At 43.8% G+C, this 20,426-nt stretch overlaps 1 protein-coding gene across 1 annotated transcript in view; it reads left to right on the plus strand.

Moving 5' to 3' along the window:
- Window positions 1-20,426, plus strand: part of CSGALNACT1 (chondroitin sulfate N-acetylgalactosaminyltransferase 1) — a 537,378-nt gene that overhangs the window by 18,204 nt on the left and 498,748 nt on the right. The window lies entirely within an intron of this gene.

The raw sequence follows: 20,426 nt of genomic DNA on the forward strand, positions 1-20,426 counted from the left end.
TTTTTTTAACCACCTGAACAATCTCATTGCTGTAATAAAAAAAGTTGCAGTGTCTGCATTCTTTTGGAATTTGGACGAGCCTTAGAGAGTATCTCAGCAAAAATGAAAATTCGATCTCATTGATATCTGAAATTTGTATCAGTTCAGACTTCTGGGAAAAGCAGAAAATCAGATTTCTAGGAGGGCTCTATCCCCATATCATACAGAAAACTCCAGGGCAGTCAGAATGAAAAGAAGTGACATCTGAATTTTTTGAAAAAAAAAAAAAACAAAACAGTAAATTAAAATGGAGATGTCATTTTTAATAGCAATACATTATAAAGTGGTTTGTATGAAAATTGTACACCAATGATTTGTAGTATACTATATAATTTTTATTACACGTGGAGTTTTTTTCTTTATAGCCTAAGTTTAGTTAGGGAACGGAAGTCCCGTCCCCAGTATTACATCACTTCCGCCAATTGGAGCGCACACTGGCTCCAGTGTGGTACGGAGCAGCCAAGCTTTAATAGGGGATTAGTCGGCAGGTCATTCCGGTGTTCTGTCAAAATAGCCAATTCGTCAGTCTCCAATCCCGTCACTTCCGGTTACTGTAAGCCACCAGCAATTGAAGATTTTGACAAGTTGCTGTTTTGACACAATACCCGGCAACCGCATACACTCCTGTACGCAATATTATGACTGGACGTTGTTAGTCTGCCCGATAATAACCAACAAAATGGCCACCTCCGAGGCGGCGACAACTTTTTCATTCTTACCCGCTGTTCTGTCAAAACAGCAAACCGTTCGTGTAACGGAGTGTACACGCTTGCTGGTGTTGTGTCAAAACAGCAACTCTTCTAAATCTCCAATTACTGATGGTTTACAGTGACCGGAAGTGACGTGATTGGAGATCTCGATGAATTGGCTATTTTGACAGAACACCTGGTGCCAGAGGGGCACCATACTTTAGCAGCCCATAGATGACTTGATTTCCTTTCCTTCCACCATGGGTGGAAGGAAAGAAAATCGCTCAATTTCCCTATCAACACAGGCGGTTTCGATGGGGAAATGCCTCCCTCAGCACTATTGTGTTCTGCTAGTGGAGAGGTACAGGGCGCCTTCCTGGCCAGCAGAACACAATGATTGCTACTAGTGGCTATAGCCGCCAGCAGTAATCAAATATTTAATATCCAACAGACTCATTGTACACAAATCAATTAATAGATTGACTTGGGTACAATTAGCCTGCCCCATACATGGATCCAATCTTAGCCAGTCCCTGCTGAATCGGCCAAATTTCGATCCATGTATGGCTTGCTATGAGTGCATTGTTTTAATGTCAATGGGGGATTTTAAATAAACCTGGAACGCTACAAAGGCATCTTTTGTTTCTCTTTTATTTTATTTTATGGGCTTACCAAGCATACTAATTCTGGGATAGTGGTGAAGATACATCAGATCAGCAATGGAGGTTGTGAAGCAATTCTGAGCGCAGTGTGACCTTTTCTTATTCTCATACAGGGGGTCAATACTTACTGGTGAGTGCCGTCCCTTATGGGGGGAAGGTGGCGGTGCAGTTGGTGGACTGACTGATAAATTTTCACAGAGCACCATTAACTTTAATGAAGATTGTTTGTGGTCACGTTTGTAGCACTCATGCCCTTTATGGACTACTGTATGAGGAGCAATTGATTTATAACATATAACAATTTGTGTGGACTATTTATTTTTATAAAACATTTTTTATATGATTTTTTTTAAACGATAGGGTGTCAAACTCAATTTCATCGCTTGCCGCATTAGCATTATGGTTGCCCTCAAAAGGCCAGGTGCATCTGTTAGACTAGATGTCCAGAGTACCCCCCCAATCAGAAGTCAAGAGTCCCCCACCCTCCCTTACATCACAGTGCACCCCCCTTACCTTGTGCTGCTGCCGGGAAGAAGCTAGGGGCAGAGCTGGGAAGCAGAAGCATGGTCTGGAGGAGGACCAGACGAGGGCTGGAGTCAGCTGAATGCTGAGACCAGGTGAGGTTAGAGACGAAGGGGTGCTGCGGGATCTGTTATGCCCCGTACACACGATCGGACATTCTGACAACAAAATCCATGTTTTTTTTTTCCGACGGATGTTGGCACAAATTTGTCTTGCATACACACGGTCACACAAATTTTGCTCGAAATTCCGAACGTCAAGAACGCGGTGACGTACAACACGTACAAGCCGAGAAAAATGAAGTTCAATAGCCAGTGCAGCTCTTCAGCTTGATTCCGAGCATGCATCTTTGTGCATCGGAATTGTGTACACACGATCGGAATTTACGATAACGGATTTTGTTGTTGGAAAATTTGAGATCCAGATCTCAAATTTTGTTTGTCAGAAATTGCAATGGAAAATGTCCGATGGAGCCTACACACGGTCGGAATTTCCAACAACAAGCTCCCGGCGAACATTTCCTGTTGGAAAATCCGACCGTGTGTACGGGCCATAAGAGTTCTGTCCTCCTCTCTGCTGCCAACTGCTGAAACAAAGTGGAGGCGGAGACAAGGGGAACGCCAAGGCTGCAGGAGAGGTGAGAGGGCTATATGAAATGGCCTGGAGGACTGGATTTGGCCTGCGGGCCTTGTGTTTGACACATGTGCTATATAGTAGCACATTATGTAACATATTGGTATTTTATACAGAATTGCTTGTATTGGTAATTGGGTAGGGCAGCTCTATTCATTGAGTCCACTAAGATTTCCTCTTACTTCCTGTTGTTTCTATAAGGCAGGAAGTGAAAAGAAATCTTCCCATTAGCACATAGATGGCAAATAAAATTCTAAAAGAGGATTTACCATTTCCTTTTCCGTCAAAACACAAAAAGGTCTTGGCTTTCGATATACTTTAAAAATGTTTTTCACCTGCTACTGCTTTGTAAAAATGTAAGCTGTGACATCCTAGTCTTAGTGGAGACTCATGTGGAAGGGAGACTGCAAATGGCTCTTCGCCGACCTTGGGTCGGATGGGCATTTCATTCAACCTACACATTACACGCACGTGGAGTATCAGTTTTGGTGGCCAAATCAGTACAATTCGAACTTATAGAGGTATCCACGGACCCACAGGGAAGGTATGTCTTTTTATCTGCCAAGCTGTATGGGGAACCTTTTCTTATTTTGGGTTTCTATATACCTCCCCCATTCTCCATACCCATAATCTTAGAGGGCTTCACATTCATGACCAAACACCCCACAGTCCAGGCGGTCTGGCTGGGGGATTTTAACACCACACTAAACCCATCGGTAGATAGACTTCAACCCTCGAATCCACATCCAATAACCAACAGAGAAACCAAATTTGCCAAGCTAATTTCCTCCTTTCACCTTGTGGATTCTTGGAGATACAAATACCCACACAAACAATTCTTCTCTTGTTTCTCTTCCTCCCACGGCTCTATGTCTAGAATCGACATGATATTGCTATCACAAAGCCTCACACCCCGACTACTAGAGACGACCTTTTCTCCCAGACTGTTGTCTGACCATAGCCTATACTGGATTACACTAAATGTGCCCACTGACAAACCAAAGCGGAATTGGCGATTAAACCCGTTCTGGCTCTCACTACTTCCTGAGGATGATGAACTTATGAATGAGTGGAAGTTGTTCTTCAGGAACAACGATCGCTCAGCTTCCCTGGCAGCAATCTGGGAGTCTTTTAAATCTCATGTTCGTATGATACTCTCAACCCGCATTAACAGAATTAAAACAGATTCCTCTGGAGAGCTTGATAGAGCGATAACGGTACTATCCCAATCTGAACAAAATTATATAGATGATCCCTCTCCCGCAAATGCAGACCTACTTAAACTTCAGACAAGAGTAGTAGCCCAACTCCAATATGGGAAAGAACGACACAAAATGTTCTTTGCTAGACAGAGGCTGTTTGAGCACGGGGAGAAGGCTGGCAAGCTCCTGGCGTATCTAGTACACAATGAAGATAGACCCCCTGTGGTAATATCTTTACACGGTCCTGGCGGTGAATCCATTACTAATCCCCTCATAGTGACGTCTATGTTTAGGGGTTTTTTTATTGACCTCTACACCTCAAAAAGTCCTGAGGATAAGGGCCCAATGAACTCCTTTTTGGAGGAGACGGCACTCCCCCAATTAACAGAAGACCAGGTTAACCTCCTTGAGGCACCACTCACCAAGGAAGAGATAGCGTTGGCTATTGCTGGATTTGCCAGGTCCAAATCCCCGGGCTCGGACGGCCTACCAATAGAATTTTACTCCCAATTCAGCGATTTTCTGATCCCAAAACTCCTAACTTTATATAACCACCTATTTGAGACATTTACACTTCCTGCTTCCATGAGAGAGGCAACAATAGTCCTCATACCCAAACCGGGAAAAGATCCAGGATACCCTGAATCCTACCGCCCAATCTCCCTATTACAAGTAGATATCAAGATACTAGCCAAGGTACTCTCCCTCCGACTCAATCAAGTCATTCTCTCTCTGATACATACGGATCAGGCGGGGTTCATGCCTGGTCGTAACACCTTGTTCAACCTACGAAAATTGTTTATAAATTTACAGGCTACACATGAAAATGTAGGATCCCGGGTGATTGTGACGCTTGATACGGCCAAGGCATTCGACTCTGTAGTGTGGGGATACTTATGGCAATGCTTGGGAAAATATGGCTTTGGCCCCAGATTCCTTAAGTGGATCAAACTACTTTACCAAAGTCCCACAGCTAGAGTGGTGGCGAATGGGTGGCCGTCTCAAGAGTTTGACCTCAGTCGAGGCACGAGACAGGGCTGCCCTCTTTCCCCACTTCTCTATGCCTTAGCTGCAGAGCCTTTGGCTGTGTCGATCCGTGCAAACCCTGAGATTGTGGGTCTACAAATGGGAACTCTAACTGAAAAAATTAGTTTATATGCGGACGATACTCTATTATATCTCGCTGACTCAGGCCCATCCCTTCAAAAAGCATTACAATTGATCGAACACTTCGGAACGTTTTCCGGTTTAAAGATGAACTGGGAAAAGTCTCAGATGCTACCTATAGACAGCTTCCCACCATCTGAATCATGGACAGACACCCCATTAAAAAGAGCAGACACAATCAAATATCTGGGAATCCATATATCCAGAGACCCGGCTGATTATATTCCCCTCAACATTGAACCCCTCTTTTCACTAGTCAAAACCAAAATACGTACCTGGGCCCGTCTACCACTAGGAGTATGGGGTCGCATAAATCTGATAAAAATGGTTCTTCTCCCAAAAATACTTTACATATTGTGGCATACCCCACTCTATCTCCCATTAAAACACTTTAAGTCTCTCGAAGCTTTACTTAAACCCTTTGTTTGGGGGACTAGCAGACATAAAATCGCATGGTCAGCGCTTAAAAACCCGACAGACATGGGGGGAATGGCTCTACCGGATCTGAACCTTTATTACATTGCATCACAATTATCACAACTATTCCATATAGACAAGACAGACAATGTACGCTTCCTGACCCTTCTTTGCTCCAAAAGTGTGCAACTCACAGGCGATTCTCTTTACGCAATTTCGGCGGGATCCAGGAATACTGAAGTGGGGGAGACAAGAAATCCTTGTTACACCATTATAGACGCATTTGGGACCTTGCTTCTACCAAATTAGAAATACCAAGACTACACGATCACACACCGATATGGCACAATAGAGACATGTCAGAATTCATTAACATACCGGACGTGGAGTTGTGGGAGTCTAGGGGAATTTACTATATACATCATCTGCTGTTCAATGGAACTCTCAAAGCTTACGATACACTCAAAGAGGAGTTTTCTCTTCCAAACTTCATGTTCTTCAGATACCTGCAAGTAAGACATGCAACCCAAACACAATTCTTGCAGGTTGAGGCTCCGCCTACTCTTCATCCCGTTATGGCTGTTATTAAAAATACAGACCCACGTGGACTAATATCCACATTTTATAAGATGCTTCTAACTCCTACCTCGTCAAAAATTGCGTTTGATTTGAAGCCTCGATGGGAGAGAGAGGTAGGCCTGATGGAAAATGAGGAGTGGGAGGAAGCCCTCGAGACATGCAAAGCAGTATCACCAAAACTATCGGACAGACTCTCTCAGATTTACATAACACATAGAACATACCTCACCCCAATTCGAGTAGCCAGATATAAGCGTAATCAGTCTACTCTATGCCCGATGTGCGGCCAAGAAACAGGTACGTTCTTTCATTTAATATGGACATGCCCCAAGATCCAACAATTATGGAAACAGGTCATAACATTTCTACACGATACCATGGGCTCCCCAATAACGCTAGAACCAAAACAATGTCTCCTAGGGATATTTCCAGACACAGTTGATAAATTTACCAAGGTATTCCTACACGAGACTCTATTCTCCGTCAGAAAAATTATTGCAAGAAAGTGGATGAGACCATCCCCTCCCAGTGTGACAGAGTGGAAAATAGAAGTTAACACTACCTTGCCATACAAAAAACATATTTACATTAATAGAGGATGCCCGACCAAATATAACAAAATTTGGGATCGATGGTTGCAAGAACCTGAAACTTGCACTTAATCATAAATTCGCTCAGTAATATAACACGTGGATCTCTGTAGCTAAAACTCTATTCCAGATATATACAGAGAAAGTGTAAATCAAAAGACATTATGGTTCATGTTGTCCTCCCAAAATGATCATGTCTGTACTGAATACAATATATCCCATATAGACTTAAAGGTATATAACACATAAGAGAGCGCCACATTATACATATACATATCACGTGTACTATAATAAAATACAATTTAAACCAAATATGTTCAACGGGGGGGGGGGGGGGGAGGGAGAGAGATAAAACTACACATTATGATGATAGTAGTTCATAGTGGTATACTTTTATTTCTCCATTAACATATATTACCCCTAATGTTGACTATATTAACAATGTATACTTTCCTTGTTTAATACGCACTTTTATGTATAAATATATACTAGTAATACTATGTATTTATATGCATCATCTTTGCTTAATAAAACCTTGTTTTGATGAAAAAAAAATGTAAGCTGTAATGTCAAGAAGAGCTAAGCCATCTGGGAACAGGTTTATCCTTGTAACTTTCTTTGTACTTGTATGTGTCATTACTGTGGTTAAGCACTTCAGAGACTTTTTCATTTTCACTTATGCTTCATCAACAGCGTCTCCTTTGCAATCAGGTAATGCATATTTTAATCAGCACACAGCAAAAATATTGATTATCTTGGCAGGAAATGTAAATGAACCAATACTCCTCTCGCACATAAACCAAGTAAATGTTTCTCTAATGTAAATAGTAATCACTGCAGAGGCATAAGCTATCATTATTACTGTGGATTATGCAGAGTGAGTCGTTGGAGGTGACTTTTAACTAGCGCAGGAGATCCAGCTGAGACTGGACTCCTTTGAGGATAATATTAACAGTCTTAAAGCAGTTTATATTCAGTAATGAGGAATTTAATTATGATGGGACGAAACTGCAAAATAATAAGACAGATGTACACTCTCTTTTCCCATGTAAAAAATTCTGTAACAATGAGATAGTCAGTTCCAACAACCATAAAAAAACTTCCAATTTGCAAAGACCTATCTACCATATCATTACATATACAGTATCTCACAAAAGTGAGTACACCCCTCACATATTTGTAAATATTTTATTATATCTTTTCATGTGACAACACTGAAGAAATGACACTTTGCTACAATGTAAAGTAGTGAGTGTACAGCTTGTATAACAGTGTAAATTTGCTGTCCCCTCAAAATAACTCAACACACAGTCATTAATGTCTAAACCGGAGGCAACAAAAGTGAGTACATCCCTAAGTGGAAATGTCCGAATTGGGCACAAATAGCCATTTTCCCTCCCCGGTGCCATGTGACTTGTTATGCCCCGTACACACGGTCGGATTTTCCGACGGAAAATGTGTGATAGGACCTTGTTGTCGGAAATTCCGAGCGTGTGTAGGCTCCATCACACATTTTCCATCGGATTTTCCGACACACAAAGTTTGAGAGCAGGCTATAAAATTTTCCGACAACAAAATCCGTTGTCAGAATTTCCGATCGTGTGTACACAAATCCGACGCACAAAGTGCCACGCATGCTCAGAATAAATAAAGAGATGAAAGCTATTGGCTACTGCCCCGTTTAGAGTCCCGACATACGTGTTTTACATCACCGCGTTCAGAACGATCGGATTTTCCGACAACTTTGTGTGACCGTCTGTATGCAAGACAAGTTTGAGCCAACATCCGTCGGAAAAAATCCTAGGATTTTGTTGTCGGAATGTCCGATCAATGTCCGACCGTGTGTACGGGGCATTAGTGTTATAAGGTCTCAGGTGTGAATGGGGAGCATGTGTGTTAAATTTGGTGTTATCGCTCACTTTCTCATACTGGTCACTGGAAGTTCAACGTGGCACTCATGGCAAAGAACTCTCTGAGGATCTGAAAAAAATTATTGTTGCTCTACATAAAGATGACCCTAGGCTATAAGAAGATTGTCAAGACCCTGAAACTGAGCTGCAGCACGATGGCCAAGACCATACAGCGGTTTAGGAGGACAGGTTCCACTCAGGCCTCGCTATGGTCGACCAAAGAAGTTGAGTACATGTGCTCAGCAACATATCCAGAGGTTGTCTTTGGGAAATAAACGTATGAGTGCTGCCAGCATTGCTGCAGAGGTTGAAAGGGTGGGGGTTCAGCCTGTCAGTGCTCTGACCATACGTCGCACACTGCATCAAATTGGTCTGCATGGCTGTCATCCCAGAAGGAAGCCTCTTCTAAAGTTGAAGCTCAAGAAAGGCCGCACACAGTTTGCTAAAGCCAAGCAGACTAAGGACATGGATTACTGGAACCATGTCCTGTGGTCTAATGAGACCAAGATAAATGTATTTGGTTCAGATGGTAACAAGCGTGTGCGGCGGCAACCAAGTAAGGAGTACAAAGACAAGTGTGTCTTGCCTACAGTCAAGCATGATGGTGGGACTGTCGTGGTCTGGGGTTGCATGAATGCTGCCGGCACTGGGGAGCTACAGTTCATTGAGGGAACCATAAATGCCAACATGTACTGTGACATACTGAAGCAGAGCATGATCCCCCCCTCCTTCAGAGACTGGGCTGCAGGGCAGTATTCCAACATGATAATGACCCTAAACACACCTCCAAGACGACCACTGCCTTGCTAAAGAAGCTGAGGGTAAAGGTGATGGACTGGCCAAGCATGTCTTCGGAACTAAATCCTATTGAGCATCTGTGAGGCATCCTCAAACCGAAGGTGGAGGAGCGTAAGGTCTCTAACATCCACCAGCTCCGTGATGTCATCATGGAGGAGTGGAAGAGGACTCCAGTGGCAACCTGTGAAGCTCTGTTGAACTCCATGCCCAAGAGGGTTAAGGCAGTGCTGGAAAATAATGGTGGCCACATAAAATATTGACACTTTGGTGTACTCAATTTTGTTGCCAGCGGTTTAGACATTAATGGCTGTGTCTTGAGTAATTTTGGGGGACAACCAATTTACAATGTTATACAAGCTGTAGACTCTCTACTTTACATTGTAGCAAAGTGTAATTTCTTCAGTGTTGTCACATGAAAAGATATAATTTTTTTTTTTTTTTTTAAATGTGAGGTGTGTACTCACTTTTGTGAGATACTGTACATTTCCTTCACTCCCTGGCTGCACTAATCAGCTGCTGGGAATAAAGGAAATAGCTTACAGGTATGAAGAGAATGGGACTATAAGAGAAGAGAAAGAAATGAATGTAAGCAGCTAATGGGACTTCAATTAAAGTGAACCCATTCATTTGCAGCAATGCCTAAAGACTTTTGGCACCTTTTGCACCATGTTACATAGTACACCTGGTCAGGAAAAACCCGACAGACTGGTTGTACAGAAGTCAATAGGTAGACTGACTTCTGTACAGCCAGAGTGCCCATACATGGAATTAAATTCGCCCAGTCCCTTCTGGTTTGTTCTTGATATCATGCAACTTTTGTTTATTTTTTTTTTCTATAGTGAAAAATTTGAATTACAATAAATAAAGAAAGGTTGTGCCAAACTTTAACAAGCTGCCTGTATCTGGATCTACAGAACATTTTAACGTGTGGCTTTTACGCTCCGTTCATATTTGGCGTTTCAGGATCTCGGGCAGAATCGCTGCAAATCTGCACGCAATCTCAAATTGCACTTCAATCACAAAACACAAGTTCAAGTGCCATTCATTTTCAATGGCACTCAAACCACTGTGTGGTTATGCCGCAATGATCATGTGATACATCGCATGGCAATTACAGCAGGGCACAACACGCAAAGTTTGTCACCCAGAAAGGAGCTGGAACTTCTTTTGAGCGACAAGCTTCAATCGTTGTTTGCCACGATTGCCATGAGATTTATGGCGGCAAAAACCACAGTGTTTAAGTGCCATTGACAATAATTGGCCTGCGAACATGCGTTTTGTGATTGCAGTGGGATTTCAAATCGTTGGTAGAATCGCAGCGATTCTGTCAGAGATCCCAAAACGCCAAGTGTTATCGGAGCCTTAATGAAGGTAAATGCAATGCTTTGGTTTTTTTTTTGTTCGTTTTCTAGCATATTTTATGGTCATTACAGGTTTACTTTGAAATGCTGCTACTTTTATATTCTGCAGAACAATGTATATCAGTTGAAGGACCCAATCCATCTATGTATACTAGCCATTCTTTTTAAATAAGTGGTCCCTTTGGAGGCTTATATAATGTTGTAGTGCTCATTGAGTGCAAGTACAATTAATAATTGAGGACAGAGTTAAAGTTAGTTACGTATTAATAGCATACATTCTGCCAGAGGTTAATGGGGAGTTCACTTAAGATCTAAATGGCAGCAGGCAGAAAACCAGTAAAGCTTTTAAGACATGTGGGCTTCTGTCATTCTGACAGGCAGGAGACATACACAGTGGCCCAGTCAGGTCATTTGGTTTCCTTGCAGCTGCAGGGGAACTGGAAATGCTATAATAAGTGACAAAACAATAACAATCCCTAGTGCGGAGACGTCAAACAGCATTCCTCGCACAATGGTCATTTTACGGATGTGCATTCTTTTGTGCTACAAGTCTGGAGAGAGGTTTACCATGGGTGACACTTGAATAAGTGTTGAAATATTCTCTATAGTTTTGGCTCTTCATGAATGTAGTTTGGCATGCAGGCGTTACCGTTTTGACCTTCAACACAGAAAACCTCACTTTTCTTTTCTATATAATTACATATAGCAGGATTTTCATCTGTAGTACTGAATTATGAATGTGTGTATTGATCAGTGTAGCTCTATAGTGTTTTTGTTCATGAACTACTGCTTCTATTGCACAGTGTTCAACCAGAGGAAACTTAGTTTCTTATGTAGAACTTTATGTAATGAGTTTGTATTTTGGAAATACATCTATCCCCTTCTCTCCTTAGGCCCCTTTTACACCAGCGGACCGATGTCCATTTTTCAGGCGGACCCGGTCGGACTACTCATTGTTCTCTACAGAGCGGCAGATGTTAGCGGACTGTACCCGCTGACACCCACTAGCATCCGATTTGGTCCGCTAAAAACAGACGGATGGGGATACGTTCCCCATCTCTCTGGCAGATCAGATGACATTCGGATAGAAATAGATAGGCAGTCCGTTTACATCGGACCGCCCCCATAGATAACAGTGGGCTGTGTCCACTCTGCATGGAGGAAAGGACACGGACCTGTCATCCGCCTGCTCAGCGGGGATCAGTGAATAGATTCCCTGCTGAGCAGGCTAATCTGCTTGATGGAGTCCGCCCTGTCTGAAAGGAGCCTTATTAGTGGAACTGTTCTTCCTCCAGCACACATTCCTCTGTTTTGCTATAAGTTTGAAAGGCCAATGTAACACCCTTCTGACACCCCAAAGGCAGGATACACCTCCAAAGGCCAGAGGTGGACTAGCATTATACCCCAAGGCTAAGCCCATGGCTAAAATAGGGGGACCAAGAAAGGATATTGGGTGCTGGTTACTTTTGTCTTTTTAAACAGAACGTTTAAGGAGGTGAGGGTTAGGGGTCCCAGATACCATAGCAGATCCGTACAGACTCCCCAGATCAAGATCAATGTTCACCTTCACAGCATCAGAACCTTAAAGGAGAAGTCCAACCTGAGCTTTTTAGGCTGGGCTTCTCCTAAAGGTCACAGGAGTGCAATTCGTTTTGCATTCCTGTGACCCATTTTCAGCGGAGATCGGTCTGAAGTCTGCTCTCCTCTGATGTCACTGCCATCAGTCAAGACAGCGCGTCATCCCGACTTCCAAGTCTGGATCCGCCAGCTGCCTTGATTGATGGCAGTCTCAGCGTCTCAGCGAGCCACTGAGACGGCCTCTCCCCGCCCCTCCACAGCTCAGCGCTCCAGTGAGTGTGGAGGATCAGAGAGGAGAGATGCTGACTGACAGTCAGCAGCTTTCCTCTGAGGGATCTGTGAGAACCGAGCCATCGGTGATGTTCGGTGGCTCGGTTCTCAGTGCAGAGACGGCGGGGAACAGCTGCAGTATTGGTCTGATGCTCCATCCACCGAGGTAAGTATGAATAAAAAAAACCCCCATACTTCTCTTTTAAAGCCAACTAAGCGACACTGTAAGCACGTTCTTTAGTGCATCCTTCAAGTGAGTCACCAGGCCCTTCTGAGACACCAGCCTTCTTTCTGGCTCTCTCCAACAAGCATCATGGGCCTGTCCACACTCCATAAAACAAATGACACAAAAAAAATGTTGCCTGACATTCGGCCCATGATATATGCAGGCCCTGTCCGACTGTCAATCAGAATACCTGTGTGTTGAAATATACAGCCCTTGCAGGTTGTATGTGCCCCTAGGTGCCACCACAACCAGTACTTCTGCCACTCCACATTTCCTACCATCAATCCTCTCAGTTGCATCATCCTCTTGTTGCCTGTACTGTTGCTGCCTCCTGTGATAGGGGGTTTCTGGGAACCTTGGATGGGTATCCCAATGTTTGCAACGTACAAAAATTACAGCAGGCAATAAGTCTAACATTTCATTGAGCATCTCAACCTACTGACTTCAATGCCCATAGATGAATCAAAAGGTGTTGATAGCAAAGGTGGTTAGAAAAAAAGGGGAGTCAGTGGTCTTCTTCCCTGCAAAAGTAGAGTGCCAGCCTAGACAGTTCACTGTTATGTGTTCTGAGGATGATGTGTCCGTCACTCCCTTTAGGAATTCTTCTTTACTTGAGAGGAAATGTGCTTATTATTTTTGTGTGTACTCTAGATATTAACATATAGAAATATAGTTATAGAATATAGTATAGTTGTCAGCTGTCATTTCCTATACTGTAGTACATACTGTACAGTACAGGACCCCGTTTGTGCACATTACCTGCACTTTATTTGAAATCTGTATGCCAGCAACTGAAACTTACTATTTTAAAGAGAAAGACAATAGCAGTCCATTTTTTCTGACATTTTGTAACTGTTCTAGGTATGTGAACTGGTAACCATACTATACTCTGATTTTCCAATCGTTGCCATTTAATTGCTCTGAATAGTTGAGCTGCTATTATGAGAGGTATCGCAGTGCATAACTCTTTAGAGTTCCAGTGACACTGACACAGCAGGGTCCCCTGTGGTATAGCTTCAAAGGCTGATCATATCTTTGATTTGCTTGTTGGGAACAACTTGATCGAGCTTTGAAGTTGTTCTTTGGATGCTTGCAATGCCTATGGCCTTTTATCATTAACATCAATTAAGGGGCAGAGGGATGTTTACAGTTTCAAAATAAAGCAAGTAAATTCTCTTGAGTAATTAGTAATTGGTTACATATGGGGCTCATTATTTAATTAACTTGCTCACTCCCAAACTGTGGCACTTTGTTATTCCCGCTATTACCTGTAGAGTTGTTGAGCTCGCCATTTCATACATAATTTATGCTTTTAGCATCAAATGCGTGCCAATCCCTTTGTAGGGCTAAAAGGGTACACAGCAGTGTTGTTCTTCAAGAATCAGTATGGCAGCAAAGTGTTCAAAAGTACAGAAACCCAGAGCAGCCATGTGAGGTAAGGCACTGCAAGTAGTAGAGAGATGTGAGGCATTGCATGAAATAGAGGGGTGCAAGGCAGTGAGGCTTATTTACTAAAGGAGTTAAAGTCTTTACTTAAAAATAAAACTGTGTAGATATTCACTTCAGTTATCCATCCATGTAAAAAAAAAAAAAAAAGCAAATTCCAGTTTACTTAAAGAGGATCTTCAATCAGATGCAGTGATGGCTGGTGCTAAACATTTTTGAGGGAGGGTGGCAAACAAACCCCTCCAAGTTCGCGCTCACCCTACAAACAGAGCATTACAGTCCTTTCCCCTCCCCCCGGACTCGCCTCCTACTTCATTAGACCCCCAAAATCAGCTTACTGGCCCGGCAATGTTTAGTGATAGGGACATTGAAGTAGCTGCTGCACTAGGACACTCACTGCCCCCCCCCCCCCCCCAGAACACCCCCCTGGGGCTCCCTGTGGGTGATCCCCCCATGGAGTAGTGGTGGAGGATAATGTCACTTAGATGAATGGGGTGGGGGAGGCCAGCCGAGCCAAGCTCCTCCGGTACTACCAATACTCCTCAGTACCCTGGACATGATGATTACCAGCCTCATACATTCTTCTTTTCCACAAGTCCAACTGTCACCGCAACCAGTCCCGTCCAGCAGTGTGTGCGTGTTTATGTTTCCTCACCGCTCAAATCCATCCACCAATGAGAGCTCTCACTAGGCATGTCCTAGGATTCTGCCCAGCCAATCAGCGAGGAGAAGAGGTGGAGGGTTCAGGGTGCAGTGCTCTGCGCCCCAAGGACAACATTTTACAAGCCAATTAGAGCCTCAGGCTCTAATCAGGTGCTTGTAAAAAATGACAGGCTTCATAGAAACCTATTAGTCCGGCGCCCTGTAGGCAAACTAGGGGGCGGTGCCCCTGCGCCCCTTATGGACCGTTCGCCACTGGTCAGATGTGCCAAAATTAAAAGTTAACAGATACAAAACTGTAGCTGCTAACTTTTTATTAACAGACACTCACATGTCTCAGGATCTAGTGCAATCCTCACCCAGACTGATTCTTCTCTGGTCCTCAGGTCCTTGGCCCCACAGGGTGGCATGTAACAGAGATGTGTGAGGCTCTGGGGTTGATTTACTAAAGGCAAATAGACTGTGCACTTTGCAAAGTGCAGTTGCTCCCAAGCTTTGTAAATGAGGTAAAGCTTTACTTTGCACCCAATCATGAAAATAAAAAAAATGCATTTTTGCTCGAATATGATTGGATGATGGAAGTAAACAGAGCTTCTGCTCATTTACTAAGCTCTGGAGCAACTGCTCTTTGCAAAGTGCACTGTCTATTTTTTGCTTTTAGTAAATCAACACCCTCTGTGTATATTTTAAAGGTGTGGTTGATATGCAGGGCCCAAGACCAGCCATAGACGGAATGAAATTTGGCCAGTTGAGCAGGAAACAGTCGAATTTCGATCCATCTATCGATCAACTTCAGTACAACCAGCTTGCCGGGTTTTTCTTGTGCGATCACTGCAGGCAGATATAGCCGCCAGCAACGATCATTGTATTCTGATGGCTTGGAAACCTCCTACTGTCAGAATACAGTTGCGCAGCAGGTGGGATAATCAAGCACATTTCTTTCCTTCAGTGGTGAAGGAAAGAAAATTGCATAATCTATGGCTTGCTTAAAGTAGAACTATAGGCAAAACTTTTTTTATTTATTTTGGATAGAGTAAAAGAGGGTTATAACCCGTCAGATTTTTTTTGCCATCTATGTCCCATTACGGAGATTTCCCTTCACTTCCAGTCCCATAGCCAATAGATGAGAGGAAATTCCTGCAAATTAAGGGAATTTCTTGGGGACCCCCAGATCACCAGAGCTAGTGTCCCCATTGGAGGATTTCCCCTCTATTACTTTTCTGGGGACAACCCAAAATTGGGAATTTAAATGTTTACTTTCACTTTCAATGATAATGGTAAACAGGACAAATAGAGAGGGTGAATCTTCTTAATGGGAGCACAGGCAATAAAAACTGACAAGCGTTCTATTCCTCTGCACTGTACCCAAAAGTTAAAAAAAAAGTTTTGCCCTTCGGTATACTTTAAGGCTCTGCATGTAGTCTGCATGAAGCAAGCTGTGCAATATAGAGGTACAAGATACTGGGGTATATTTATTTCAGACAAATAGGCTGTTCACTTTGTAAGGGAAGGGAATTGTCACCAAAGCTTAGTAAATGAGGTGAAGCTCTGCTGGCTTCTATCATCCAATCATGTGCAAGCAAAAAATTGAGTCTATTTAGTTTCCATGTGTGTGATTGGGTTCTCTTTGCAAAATGAAATCTCACCACATCCACTAAGCTCTGAAAAAATTCCCTTGAAATGTGCAACTTCTCTTGCAAAGTGAACAGCCTATTTTGCCTTTACATTCAGAGCCTTAGGCCCCTCTACTACACATATCAGCCACACCTCTATAATATACATGGTGCCTCACACTTCTATGTTACCTGCAACACCTTAGGCGTCTCTATTACAGACAGCATGTCACACTCCTACATAACTTGAAGTTCCTCAGAAGTCCCTACCAACCCCTTTGCTGCACGGGGCTGATTTATTGAACACAATAGTTACATTTGCAAGGAAAGTTGCAATTTGCAAGAGACTTTGCCCTAGAGCTTAGTGAATGTGGTGACGCTCTGCTGACTTCCATCATCCTATCATGCACATGCAAAAATACAATCTTATTCTTTTCCCTGCACATGATTGGGTATTGTTTGCAAAGCCAGAAATAGAAAGCCATAATCAACTAAAGGGCATAGCAACATAGTAAAAGGGAACAGAAGAAAAGTGACACAGTGACAAAAGGAAGGCGACAAGATACTGAGCTAAAAAAGGACACAAGTATGCTCCATGGCCAGTCACTACCCTCCATATGTAGTAATCCAGAGAAAAAAATGAGTGGAGGTCAAAGGCGGATCCAGAGCCTAGTCTTGGGAGGGGCACTGCCAGAAAAAAAAGGATATCAATTTTACTTTGGTACAACGTCACACGATCGCACAATTGTCAGTCAGTTAAAGTTACGCATCGCAGTATCGAAAAAAATGGCCTGGTCATAGGGGGGGGGGGGTTTAAAACGTTCTGGAGCTGAAGGGGTTAAAGTGGTTGTATACTTATTTTTTAAACTTTTACCTACAGGTAAGCCTATAATAAGGCTTACCTGTAGGTCAAAAAAAATATCTCCTAAACCTGTACGGTTTAGGAGATATTCCCCTCGCAATGAGCCGCTGACTGCAGCGGTGCATGCGCACAGGGAATTCTCGGCTGAAAGCTGGCAGATGCCGGACCTTTCCAGAAAAAAGTCTCCCGCGCGCATGTGCGGGAGTGACGACATCGCTGCTCCGGCCACTCACAGCGCCGGAGCCGCGATACCCGGAAGACACACCGAGGGGAAATGTCAGCTCCCTCGGCGTGGACCGGGTGAGATGCCGGCGCCTTGTTCTAAGGTAAGTATCTCATAATGAGCTAGTATGCAGTGCATACTAGCTCATTATGCCTTTTCCCTTACAGGTGTAGGGAAAAAAAAAAGAAAGTCAGTGGGTTTACTACCACTTTAAGATTGAACAAGTCAAGACTAAAAGGGCATTTTTTTTCATACATAATGGCACACATGTATTTTGCGATTTGACTTGACACGACATTCATTCATTCTTTTTTTTACTCACTTTTAGTCAAATAATTTGGTGCTCTGGTGGGGGGAGGGGCTCCCATGCAGGAGCAATGGAGTCCAGTTTGTTGGATCCAGTAATTGCACTGTCCGCAGCCTTCTTCTTCCTGTATTCACGCCGCTCTGCTGACTGTAAGGTGGAGAAGATGGGGGAAAGAGCCAACACTTACTCAGGAGCGGAGGCCTGCAGTCAGTGTTAGTGACTGTGGACAAGTTGGAGGGAGGAGGTGCTGCTGGTGAGTGGGGCCAACACACTCAGGGGCGGCTGCGGAGAAGGAAGAATGCTGGCGCTCTGCCTCTGACACTACTGCAGTCTGAGATGTCACTGCAGCAAAAACTGTTCCCCTATTTGAGGCTCCAGGCAGCTCCTGTGTCCTGCCACCATGTCACGTTGGCTCTGAGAGACTCCGAGTCCGACGTGACTGACTCAATGATGTCTCTCGTTGCTAGATGCCAGGCGGCCCAGGTGCTAGCAATGAGTTCAGCGGCACAGCTCCACCCACCTCCAGGCTCCTCCTGGTCCAGCCAGCGTAATTACACATGGCAGTGCGGCGTAACTAGACTAATCTCTCTCTCTGCGCCGCTGATCAACTGATGTGAGACAGAGGGAGAGAGACTCAGGCAGAGCTGCCTGCAAGTGACACTGACATGTCAGTGTGATATTTTCGGGGGGGGGGGGGGGGGGGCAATTGCCCCGTTGCCCCCCCAGATCCACCCCTGGTGGAGGTGAACAATTTGTTGCTGTAAATACGTGATTTCCCTGTGGTCAGGACACAATTCCACTTACCCCCCAGAATATTTAATCCTCTAGGAAAGAATGAAAGTAGCATCAGAGTGACATCTTTTTCCCCTTACTTAGTAGAATTTCTGTTTCGGTCCTCATGGTTCTCTGTGTAAAGGTGGCACACGCACACTTTCATTTCTTGCTCTGGTTTTACTGGGATAGGCAGTGATGGTAATTCTCTTCGATGAGGACATAGACAACAATATAGACTTACCAAAAGTTCTGATTCTTAACATCTGGGCACCGACAGCATGCAAATATGCGGCCTCTCTGCGGTTGGGCCTTGGTGGCGAGCGGCCGCATATTTACATGCAATATTGCAAAAACAGCTGTGCCAAGAGCGGTCCTGGCACAGTTACCAGCCGCTAACGAAAAGCTACAAATCACTGCTTGGCTGATCATGTGACAGCCAATCATGGCGGTCACATGATCATAAACCCTATCCCCCCCCCCGCATCTGAAACCCTTTAAAAGGCCTGGAGGCACCTGCGCAAAGGGGTTAGTTCACCTGTACACCTCCAGTCCCTGCTGCACATATTTCCTTCCTCACTTATCTTTTGCTACCCACGCAGCCGGTGTAGTGGTCTGAATAATGCAGTACACAGCCAAGCTGTGTGGCGTCATGTTGGTGAGTGGGCATTGGTCAGTGTTAGCACATGAACGCAATTGACCAATAAGAATCACTCTGAGGAGAGTGCAGAAGAGCATTACTTTCAAAGACCCAAACTTCTACTTCAGCTAGCATGGGCAGTGAAAGATAATCATCCAAGGAGGTGCAAGTGCAGCGGATACTGGAGTAGGGTTGCCACTTTTTCTTCAAACCGATCCCGAACACTTAAGCTGCGCACAGTAATTTTTTTTGGTTTTTGTATACATTATAGGATTGTAACAGACCTGGGACACCTTTGGGCGCTCCAAAGAGAATAGTAATGCGGCACACATAGTGCCCCCTCACCCTCCTATCAAGCTCTGTTCACAGCCACATTCCTGTCTAAATAATGTGTCCGGGTTTCAGTTGGACTGAAATCCGGACACATGATGCAAAAACCGGACTGTCCGGGTGAATCGCGAATAGGTGGCAACCCTAGGCTGGAGGTGTGGGGAGGGTTTACCTTTTCATGTTTTGTGAAAAAAAAAAAAACATTACTTACACTATCATATAAGACACACTAGTAACTGTACACCTCAAAGTCCCTGCATCTTACAGCTCATTCATAAAATGGCTGCAGTGTGGAGTCTGTGGTGTATCAAGGAGTTCTCTCAGCTTAACACTGTGGAGAGTGGTCGCATGACTTTTACAGGTCAGGTGACTGGGTTCTACTGTTGCTTTTACTTGGGGCCCGAAGTATACTTCTATGTTGCAATATATAGCACATGATTTCATTTACAAACAATACCTTATTCCCAGTGTCTGACAGCTTTCTGTTTTTTTTTCTCCCAGCAAAAACCTAGAGACAAAACAAACAGGAACATCATTTTACTTTCCGCAAAGACAGTTTGTTTCTTGTGTGTTTCTTTGTTTCTTGCGTGCTCCAAGCACGGTAGCTGGCGGCCACTGGAAAGCCCCAATGCATACTTGTGAGTATGCATCGGAAGGTTTCCAATTATGTGACCGCCAATCACAGCGGTTACATGATTGGAATGCCCGTCTCCTATTCTATCCCTATTTTTTTTTTTGTAAATTACTGTGGAGGAAAGCCTTATGCTTAAGCACTTGTAGTGTGTCAATGCAGCATTTGATTATCAGCTTTATGTATCTTGGACTATAGGTATATATCCCCTGATTTTCTAAGATATGATCTTGTGGATCCTTTTTCTTTTATTGACCAAATATGAATATGAACATATTTGTGCAATGACCTTACCCAGCA

This window comes from Aquarana catesbeiana, linkage group LG01 (assembly GCF_042186555.1).
Source record: "Aquarana catesbeiana isolate 2022-GZ linkage group LG01, ASM4218655v1, whole genome shotgun sequence".
In the NCBI taxonomy this organism is placed as follows: Eukaryota; Metazoa; Chordata; class Amphibia; order Anura; family Ranidae; genus Aquarana; species Aquarana catesbeiana.